This window comes from Nuphar pumila, chromosome 17 (assembly GCF_984573655.1).
Source record: "Nuphar pumila chromosome 17, dmNupPumi1.hap1.1, whole genome shotgun sequence".
In the NCBI taxonomy this organism is placed as follows: Eukaryota; Viridiplantae; Streptophyta; class Magnoliopsida; order Nymphaeales; family Nymphaeaceae; genus Nuphar; species Nuphar pumila.
Window position 1 is genome coordinate 15,348,592 of NC_143265.1, and position 10,333 is coordinate 15,358,924.

General features: G+C 37.8%; 1 non-coding gene across 1 annotated transcript; it reads right to left on the reverse strand.

Annotated features, from left to right (window-relative positions):
* Nucleotides 1-3,546: 3,546 nt before the first annotated feature.
* Nucleotides 3,547-3,705, reverse strand: LOC149811705 (U1 spliceosomal RNA). Its single transcript, XR_016428665.1, has one exon. It is a non-coding gene; the product is annotated as a U1 spliceosomal RNA (small nuclear RNA).
* Nucleotides 3,706-10,333: the final 6,628 nt, after the last annotated feature.

Here is a 10,333-nt window from a genome sequence, read left to right on the forward strand (position 1 = left end):
GTAGTCATGTTCATTTTCACCGTATCTGCTACCCTTGACACACACGCCACTATTCATCATTAACTTGTTTACACCATAGTGTTTTGTATGGAATCGATAACCATTTACGATGTACCTGTTATAACATTACACAACTTTGGTCAGACCATTTTGTAAATCACATATTGCTTTATCATTAACATCACCATGGCGGACCTACAAGCATAGACAATGAATGTGATCACGACCAATTAAGTAACTTATTGTTGTTTACACGGAAAGAATGTATATCATCATCCTTACCAACTCTTTCAATCATGCTATAAACTTATTTTCACGTTCTTTTTGTACTTCTGCATCAGTGAGAAGCGAAAGTTCTCTTCTCAACTCCAGATCAAATCGTCTACACTTAACAAATCCTTATATTACCAAACCATGTACGCATGTATAAAACTTACTATTACATATTAAGTATACTTACTCGATATAGGGGTCTATCGCTGAGAAATTAAAAAAGATATAGATTTGTGTTGCGTCTTGCTTTTGATCTTCCAGGAGTCTTGGCCAGCAACTTCCAAAGGCATGCCCAAGTGGTTGAAATATCGACAGTTTGTCAGCTACAGTAAATTGTTCACCATCATAATTACGAGGTGGGCAAGTGTAACGTGTTGGAATGCGAGGTTCAAAGTACATAAATGAGAAATTTGAAATCTCTTCTAAAGTGTACGTCTCACAAATAGAACCCTCTACTCTTGCTTTATTCTGAACATTTTTTTTGAGGTCAAACATGCATCTGTCAACAATATACATCTTGTAATACAATAAATTTCTCAACAGCATTGAAGAGAAAAATATAAAAAATATATATATATCTTTCAAATGGGTACATCCATCGATATTGCATAGGACTACCAACTCTTAGTTCATATGGCAAATGTATGATCACATGTTTCATAACATCAAAAAATACTAGCGGAAATATTTTCTCTAGCTGACAAATAGTAGTGACGACAGAATCCCGATGTGCACAATGTTTTAAAAAATCTACTCAACTCAGATAATACCCTCCATATAAGTTTGTCTAACATATCATGGAATGCTAGGAGAATCAACCGTTGCATAATGACATGACAATCATGGATCTTCAACCCATATAATTGTCCCTCGTCTATCTTCACAGCCCGAGCAATGTTAGAGACGTATCCATCTGTAAATCTCAATTGTCTCAACCATTGACATACCTGCTTTATTTGATCTGGTTCAAGCATGTACCTTGCCTTTGGTTTCAGTATTTTGTCATTGTACTCTTTGAGTTCCAATTCTGGTCTTTTACATATTACTTTTAAATCCATACGGGCCTTCGAATTATCCTTCATTTTTTCTTTGACATTCATTACCATATTGAACATATTATCAAACACATTTTTCTCCACATGCATCACATCCAAATTATGTCTTATCAATAAAGTCGGTCAATATGGTAGTTCCCAAAATATAGATTTCTTTGTCCAATTATAATCCTTTCTAAATCTAAAGAAGGACGTTAGACTACGGGCATCTGTCAGTCTATATGAAAAGTATCGCAATCTTCTTAAAATCTGTATGCCAAATAATCGTGTAGGTGGACCTTCCATTTCAGGTGTGCCTGCTCGAAACATATTCCTTTGTCGTCGGAACGAATGGTCGTTGGATAGAAATCGATGGTGACAATTAAACCAGTACGGCTTCCTTCCATGCGTCAATCTAAAAGATTTTGTATCCTCCATGCAGTACGGACATGCCAACCTCCCATGTGTGCTCCAACCAGATAGCATACTATATGCAGGGAAGTCATTGATTGTCCATAGAACAACAACCTTCATTTTGAAGTTTTGTTTTTTGTGGAAATCGTATGTGAGAATACCGTCATCCTACAAACCGACCAGTTCATCAATCAATGACTTTAAATATACATCAAGATTTTGGCCCGAAGAGGTCGGACCAGGGATCAATAGAGACAAGAAAAGATTTTAATGCTTCATACACAAGCTTGGAGGAAGGTTGTATAGGGTGACAATACTGGCCAACACGAGTATGAAGTTGATCTACCCCCAAATGGATTAAATCTATCTGTACATAAACCAAGTCTAACATTTCTCACTTCCATTGCGAAGGTGTGATGAGTACGATCAAAGTGCTTCCAAGCTTCCGCGTCAATAGGATGTGTGATCTTGTCTTCATCATGCCGGACCAAGACGAAAAAAAAGGTTATTCAAAAGGAGGAGGCAAGGGCTAATGGCCCTTGTCGGACCAAGACAAAAAAAGGGGGGGGGGGCAAAAGGCCCCTACGGCTCTTGAAAAGGAGGAAGCAGGGGCCGATGGCCCCTGCTGGACCAAGACGAAAAAAAAAAGTAAAATAAAGGAGAAAACACAAGGGGAGAGAGGGATCACCTAAGGCAGAGGGAGCGTGGATGGGGGGCTCTGGCGACTGAGGAGGCTCGAGAGGGAGAGAAACCAAGAGGGAGGAGGGGGGTGAGGTAACCGGACGGGGTTCGTCGCTCGGCAAGGAGGCAATGGTGGAGCTGCAAGAAAAGGGGCGGCGGAGGAGGCTCGAGAGGGAGAGAAACCAAGAGGGAGGAGGGGGGTGAGGTGACCGGATGGGGTCGGTCGTCCGACGAGGAGGCACCGATGGAGCTGCCAGAAAAGGGGCGGCGGTGGTCGGACTGGAGGATCGGTGGAGACGGGAGGATTAGGTTCGATTTGGGGAAAATCAAAGAGAGAGGAGAGAGAATGTCATAGCTTAGATGGGCTTATATCGAAAAATAACGACGGAAAATTCTGTCTCAAACTTTGTCGCTAAGTAGCAACTTCCGTAGCGACCAAAAACTTATGTCGTTAATCCATCCCTACATTGCGACGAAGTTGGACACAGAACTTTTCTGTCGCTAATCCATCGCTAATTACCGACGGAATATGAGACGAAATATTTTCATTGCTAAATCTGCAGCAAATTTCAATTTTAGCGACGACTACTTTTCTCTCGCTAAGCCATCGCAACTTTGTGATGGAAATAATCTGTCGCCAATTTTCGTCGCTAATTAACATTTTTCTTGTGGTGTTCCCGCTTCCATCTCTGTTTCATATCCTCCATCTCTGGTTCAAATGCGGTGTCGTTTCCCTCGTCCACTACCATCCCTATCTCCCAAAAGTGGTAGATACAAGAACACTCACGTGATAAGAAGAAAAAGAAAACAAAGGAAGATTATCAAAAGCTAGCCATCTTTTATTGAACTTTCAATAAAAAAACATATTATTAATGAATTTGGAGATGTTTTTATCCTGTTGAAGGATCAGATTATCAACTTATTGTGCCCTCAACATATCGGGTTTAAATGGGTGAGATTGACCTATGATGATTCGGAGAAGGCATACAATTTAAAGGAAAAAAATAGTTAAAAGTTTAAGAATTGGTTATCAATTTATCGCGCACTCCACATATCGGATTTAAATAGGTAAGAAATGGACCTGTCGATGATTCGGAGGAGGTTTAAAATTTAAAAAAAAATAGTTAAAAGTTTTAAGAATTGGTGGGGGGTCGCACGAACGCGTTCCCCCTCTACCATAAATTATAACATCCACTCTCTCACTTGGAAGATGGTAGAGAGACGCTAGTCCTGAGTGCAATGGAGTCCGCCTTCCAAGGCAATCGGCCTCTTGATCGCCGATAGACCTCGTCCAGGTAAGTACGATTTTCCATCACAACCCCATGACCTTTTATGGTCGTTCACCCGTCTCGCACTTTTTCCACTTCTTTGATATGGGACTAATTTAACATCTATGTTACGGCATTATGAGGGACCATGCCTTACTCTTTGACACGACTTAGGGTTTTATGTGGCTTTTTTGTTCTATGCAGTTACTTTGATATTGGCAGATACTTATTTAAGTCCAAATGGGGGAGGGTGTCAATGGGTCTGGTTCGGATCTGGGTGGGTTCGGACTAGATCTGGCTCGAAGAGGCTGGTATTGGGTTTGAACCTGGGTTCAATTGGACCTGTCATAAGAAAAACAATACTTGATTCCTATAAAGATTACATGAACCAAACCCTATTTATACTGGATAAAGTAATGTTTTTTTTTTCAAATTGAAATTTTGTGAATCTTATTTAGAACTTGATTGGACCTTGAGCTGGTACAAAATTTCACAAATCATACGCAGCTCTTCATATACTATTCAGATTTTTGAGTCTTGACTTGCATTCTCATATCAACAAACTCTGACTATAGGTTTTGGTATGGGTTTGCTTAGGGGTCAATTGTAAAATTTCACTACACTGTGAAATTTTGAGATTTGAAGCACATAAAAGAGTTTCATACATAACACAACCCCATGAATCAAAATGACATGTTTTGCTAAATAATCCACGTAAGTCATATCTATGTGCCTTGATCCACGCAATATATATAATGGTTTTTAACTCTGATGCCCTCCCCACCTACGGTATTAACTTCCTATTTTCACACACCTACGAAAGGCCCTTCTTCTAGCCCTACCACCTCATCATCGTGCAGAATGGAAATCCCTTTAGGATGATCAAGGTCCCCAATGACTTTGGCTCCTGCATGTCCTTCAAGGACTCTGCCTGCCGCTACTTCGGCTCCATCGACAACGACGGCTTCATGAGCGCCCTTTCTCAAGGTTGATTGATTTATTTCCTATGTTCTATATTCTTTGTTCTTTTTAACTCTCTTTTCTTCTATTTGGGGATTGGGGATTTTGTTTCATCTTCTTCTTTTGGTTAGTTGTTCTTTTGGTTTTTGGGGGTTGCCTCTTATTAGTTCAAATGATCCTACCCATGGCCCTAATTAATCCGCAACCATTGAAATTGGAAAATGTGGCCATGTTTCATCAACGTGCCCCATTCTTCTATATTTCTTTCTTTTTTGTATAGTACTCAGATTTAATATTGTTGTTGAGATACAAATCATATCTGATTTATCCCTCTTATTGGTGACATTATATGTAATATCGCGTATTTTCACAATTAGTCATTTTCTGATTTGGTCAAAAATATGCTTAAGTCTGAGAGAAAAATCGTTTGATCCTCGATTTTAGACTGATGCTTTTGAGTCTGGGTTTGACCCAGGTCTCATCGACAAGGTCGAGACAAACCAATTGAAGCGTAAGAAAAAGTTTTATTTTTTACCTTTAAATTCAAGTTAAATTTAAGTGAAATTTAAGTTATTTTCAAGTGAATTTCATAATTTAATATTTGTGTAATATGTCTTTGGATGAATCTCAGAATTTTGAGCGTAGCGATATTTTAATTTCCTTGATTCGGGCTACGATTGGCCCAAAAATTGCATTTTTCAAAAATTGAGCAGTTTATCGATTCAGATCCAGACTTAGATCGGACCGGATCGGATGAAATTGATCCAAATTAATATGGATTTGGACTCTATCCAAGACCCATATTAATCTGGATTTGATCCAGCTTAAGACCCATTTGGATTTTTGAGATGGATTTGGATCTTGGATCTGGATCCAAATCCAAATTCATGCCCAATGATTTTTCCAACTTTAAATTCATTAGAAACTTTTAAATTGAAGTTAATTAATGCTAAGAAGCCTCCCAAGTTAATTTGATAATTTTTGAAAGCTTCTGGAAATTTATTTATTGTTTAATATTAAATAAATAAATAAATAAATGATTTTTGGAAGTGTTCTAGTTCAATAATATGATTTTTGGAAGCTTCTAGGTATTTATTTATTAATAAACAATAATTAATTAATTAATTAATTAATTTTAATTAATTCTAGAATTTATTTTTAGAGAGTTTGGGACTGTTTATAGAGCCCTTGTTCATGCCTTAGAAGATTTAACAAAGATTTTTTTTAAAAAAAAAATACTAACATTTAAAAAGTCAACACTTGGAGAGTTTTGAAATTTTTGAAACTCTAAGAGAGAAGAGAGTTCCAGCTAGGGCTGCACTCTCTTCTCCAGCCCATCTGGAGCTCTATAAATAGATAAAAAAAAAAGAGAGAGAGAAGGGAAAATAGAGAAAGGGAGAGAAAAAAAGAAGAAGAGGAAGAAGAAGGAGGCTCCTTCTTCAATCATTCATCATTTTCTATCATTGTTTTTTTTTTCATTTTCGATCTACGATAAAGGTATGGGTTCCTCTCTTGTTTCGAACGAGAAAAAGAGCACAGATTTGTATTCCATGCAATGTTTTGGTAAAAATATATAAAAAAAGAGTAAATCTAGGTATTTGCTTCAATGAGAGTTTGATTTTATCTTTTTCGAAGTCTGTTTAGGAGAAAAATCTATATTCACGTACTTATATTCGTGGATCCCCAAATCGGACAGATTTGACATGTTTATAACATGCGCAAATCTGGTCCAGGTTTGGTGCATGTATACTTTTTGTAACATGATGCAAGAATAAATAGTTACATGTGTTCTTGTGATTTGATTTGTTAATGGATGCATGCCTAACCTGAAAAATCTGTAAAAATGTGTTTGATGGTTGTGAATCATGCATAATTGATTAAATATACTTATACTTTTTCATATTTGATTTATGAATCAGTACAAGCACGCAAAACCCAGTGGAATCATGTATTTATATGCATACTTGAGTGAAGAAATTCCATATATGTGCAGCCTAAGTTGAGCAGGTATAGGCGTAGCTCATTTAATCTAATAATATGTGTTTTGCATGCTACATATATATATATATTATGTTTGTTTTCTGTTTCAAAAAAATTTATAAACATATATATATATATATAATATAGCCATGTTGGGTGCCCTGGTGGGCTGGCTTTCAGGCCAGCCAAATCTGGCCTGACATGTCAAGCCCTGCCAGACGTGGCTGGGGTCAGATCGGGTTGAACCAGACCCAGCCTGGTGCATGCTGGGAACCTGGCAGCCCAGCCTTGTATTTTTCTTGGGTATGCTACAAATTATAAGGTATCTCTGCTTAGACCCTATTGCCAACAGGGTGTATACATCTCAAGGTGTGTCTTGTTTGATGAATGAAACTTTCTGCTTGTCGGTATGAGTCCTCCTTTTACATATATAGAAGCTTCAATTTGGATCAAACCCCATGAGTTGTTACAAGTTCAGCCATGTGACATAGGTATAATATTATGAGATGTGCCATTACCTTTCCCTCACTCGGCCAAGCTGGTGAAGTTCCAATTGAGATTGGCCCTGCTAAGGTGTCTTTTATGAATACACGTGTTAGTGAAGGACTGGATATTGGTCAACCACAATCCTCCTTTTCATTTGGCATTAATCTTATTGTTGATATCACTCCTTCAGTAGAGAGTCAAAAACCCATTAAAACTCATATGGTGACCAGATCAAAAGATGAGTCATTAAAGGCTAAAGTTTTCTTTGCTAAGTATCCTATTATATTGGCTTTTAATCAGTGAATTGACACAAGAATTTGAACCAAAAGATTATTCTCAAGCTATATATGCAGGATGAAAAGTGGTGAGGTGATATGCAGAAAGAGTTTTAGCCCTTATTCAGAGGGGTGCATGGACTTTGGTTTTACCTAATAGAGCTCAAAATGTGGTTGGTCGGCTCGGTTGGGTATGTCAGGCCGTGTCGGGCCAAGTCCAGCCTGCAGCTAGACTAGTGCAGGAGTGACAGCTCTCTGCCAGGTAATCTCAGGTCAGACCCAGCTGATTGGGTTCAACTGGGCCTGAACTGAACCCTAGTCGACTGGGTCGGCTAGGTACTGTTGGTTCTTTTCAAAAAAAAATATTTGTATGCTCGCATATTAGTACATCATGCTTAATTCAAGTGTTAATGCAAGGTGGTTTTTCATGTGTATATGCACACGTGAGATAGACATGTTTTGCATATACATAATTGCATGCATGTTCACAGGTTTAATGAGAATGATTCATGAATAAAAGAATGCATGTGATATGAATATATGTATTGAATGAAAGCACACACTTATCATGAATGTGTAAAATCATGTACATGCATATGAATATTGTTGGCTCATACACATGGTTAAATGGATATATATATATATATGGATGTGCATCGAAATGCATATGAATATTGTTGTTTCATGTACATTGTTAAGTTGGCATACATGGATGTGCATTGAAAGCATGTTGACATCATTACATATATGGCATGTTGTTATAAGTTTTGCTTATGGTGTATCGGTGATCAAAATGAATCATCATAGTCCTGGTGAGCCTTGAGTATTGTATTTGCTCCACTTTTATTTATTTCAAATGCATCACAAAAATCACATTAATGTTGTTGCACTGTTCTATGCTTTTTCGCGGGCGATAATCCTGTCATGGTTCTCGCAGAGGAATATGTGAGTTTGTGCCTTTGTTTGCATGTAGAATTACAAATTAAAGACTTAATTATTAATAAGTAAAGATAATAGAACAATGTAATATACGTTCTGAGACCTCTCATCGTTAAAATGAGAATCTTAGAATTTTGGTTTTAAGGGACCACGAGGATACAAAAACTCTGTGTGCATTATTGATTACTCTTGAACCCGATATTGAGGTTTTTTCTCGTGGTCACGATTTTAGGAAGAGTTGGACACTTTACCTGGAGGTGGTGTGTAGACACAGTTGTTGTTTTGGTATACCAAGAAAGTGACACTATTGGATATGGAGGTTCTTAGTGTCCCAACATTAGATGTAGAGGTCTAATGTTTCGAAGGTGATTCGATCGAGGGCTAAGTTTGGAACCCAGTAATAAAATACAACTTATATGTTAAGTTACCCTGAAAACCCTACTTGACCTCACAAAATTTTACCCGTTTGATGTATCCGCAAGCAACGATAATAAAAAGTGAAACTTAAATTTATGTGAATTTAATAGGGGCATGCATATAATAAGAGAACTTGACCAAAGATAATAAAGTATTCATGCAATTGCACAGACATCATGCATTTTCCTGTTATGCATATTTACTTGCTTCAATACTTTTTCTGTATGATCAAATGCATGATTTTATATCATGTTGCATGTTGAATATTCTAAATGCTTATCTGAACCATGATCTTATTGTATTAGTATTTTTCTAAATTATTGTATGAATTCTTATTTATATTCTTTATGCTTATTTATTTTATTAGAGGGATTCGTACACAGAATTTCCCAGATTTCTGACACCCCTACTTTTATGGTTTTTGCAGCCTCAGGGGATCAATGAAGTGACTTGCTGTTGTGAGAGCTACGAGCGTTATACGTTTGCTAGACAGCTTTACAGACGGATAGCGTGGCTCTACTTTTCTTTACTTTTTTTTTTACATTTAATTGTCTATGGACTCTGATTTTATTATGCAATTGTCCCGAGACTATTGTTACTTATTTGATAAAAATTTGGCTTGCTATGGTATGGATAATAAATGTAAGATCCCTGATGGTTTGTTTGATTATCCAATTGTGAGTGGAACTATAAAGGTCTCGGGTCTTTGAGAATATTTTCGCAATGGTTTTAAAAAGAAAAAAGAAAAAAAGTATGCACTTTTTAAGGGGTATGAGTTGGGGTCGTTAAAGGTTTGGTATCAGAACCACCATAAAGTTTATCATCTTTTTAGCATTAAGTTTTTTATTTTGATAAGTGAGCGCTATCCTGAAGTGTCAGCAAGTCGTGCCTCATGCTCCAAAGCAGTCTCCTTCACTGACAAGGCTATTTAATACTTTTATTTAAAGCATGTAAGTTTCTTATGCATAATTGCATTCATAGTTTAATTCTCTTCTTGTGTGAATTAATATCCTTGGTGTGACCGTATGAGTGCTTTTGTTCGGGATCAATCCTAAAGGGGTAGGATCGATTCAGGTGTAATTTTTCAAAATTTTCATGTTTTAGATGTATCGACGCAAGGGTGCTTTAACTTTTTCTGGTGCTCCCGCGGATTGGCAGGAGTAGAGAGATTTTATGATGAATGCCCTCAACACTCTGACTGAGACGATGATGGCACAAACGACGTAGATGACACAGGTGGCATAGGCGGTGCAGGTTGTGCAGGCAACTACCTGTGACCACCCCCACCGAGGTCGTTCTGGACACAGGTGGCATTTTCTTTGAGAGATTTCTGAAGGTGGACCTGCCAATTTTTTCAGACAAAGCCGACCTAGAGGCAACTGAGAGCTGGGTCGAGGAGATCGAGAAGAAGCTCGACGTCCTACCTATCTCCGAGGACATGAAGACTATGTTTGGCACGTATCGTCTCAAGGGCGATGCCAAGAAGTGGTGGGACACCCTGCAAAGGGTGAAGTATATTAATTTGGATATGATTCTCTAGGAGGTGTTTAGGGAGGAGTTTCTAGGCACATATTTTCCTTCTTACACTCAGGAGCATATGCAGCAA